Below are 524 nucleotides of genomic sequence, written 5' to 3'. Positions count from 1 at the left end.
TATCAATATATCACTTATTTTTCTGAAGATCAAAATTCCAACCATGGGATGGGCTTCGTACTGAAGTTCTCATTACAATGGAAATGACAAATTTCAAATCAAAGCAAATTTGTTGATGGTGGACGGTACCAACCATGAGAGCGAGTCCAAACCAAAATATTATCATCATTAGTTATAATTTTATTTTTTAACATTAGTGCTTCATACTCAGAACACATATAGACCCCTACATAAGCTACAGCATATTACCAGGAATATCGATAGAAAACATATTTCATGTATAAATGTACACAACACATTTTTGAAGAAAAATTTCACAAGTTCATTCTCAAAATGTACATGATTAGTTCACCCCCCCCTACATATGGGAGTACACCAGATTTACATAGAAATATTAAACATTCCAAACAATTTTTATAAGCCTTATTATATTCACTAGCAGAAAGTAAACAATCTTTTAATTCTGTGACTCTGAAGGCAATGCAGAAACCCTTCCAATGAAAAAAAGAAACTTAAAATACTGA

General features: G+C 31.5%; 1 protein-coding gene across 1 annotated transcript in view; it reads right to left on the bottom strand.

Annotated features, from left to right (window-relative positions):
• The window catches only part of LOC119585430 (ribosome biogenesis protein BMS1 homolog), a gene marked incomplete in the record, with an annotated part of 34,374 nt that overhangs the window by 30,036 nt on the left and 3,814 nt on the right, over window positions 1–524 (bottom strand).

Source organism: Penaeus monodon, chromosome 19, assembly GCF_015228065.2.
Source record: "Penaeus monodon isolate SGIC_2016 chromosome 19, NSTDA_Pmon_1, whole genome shotgun sequence".
Classification (NCBI taxonomy): Eukaryota; Metazoa; Arthropoda; class Malacostraca; order Decapoda; family Penaeidae; genus Penaeus; species Penaeus monodon.
The sequence above is the reverse complement of the archived record's forward strand: the minus strand, read 5'-3'. Positions and strand labels throughout refer to the sequence as shown.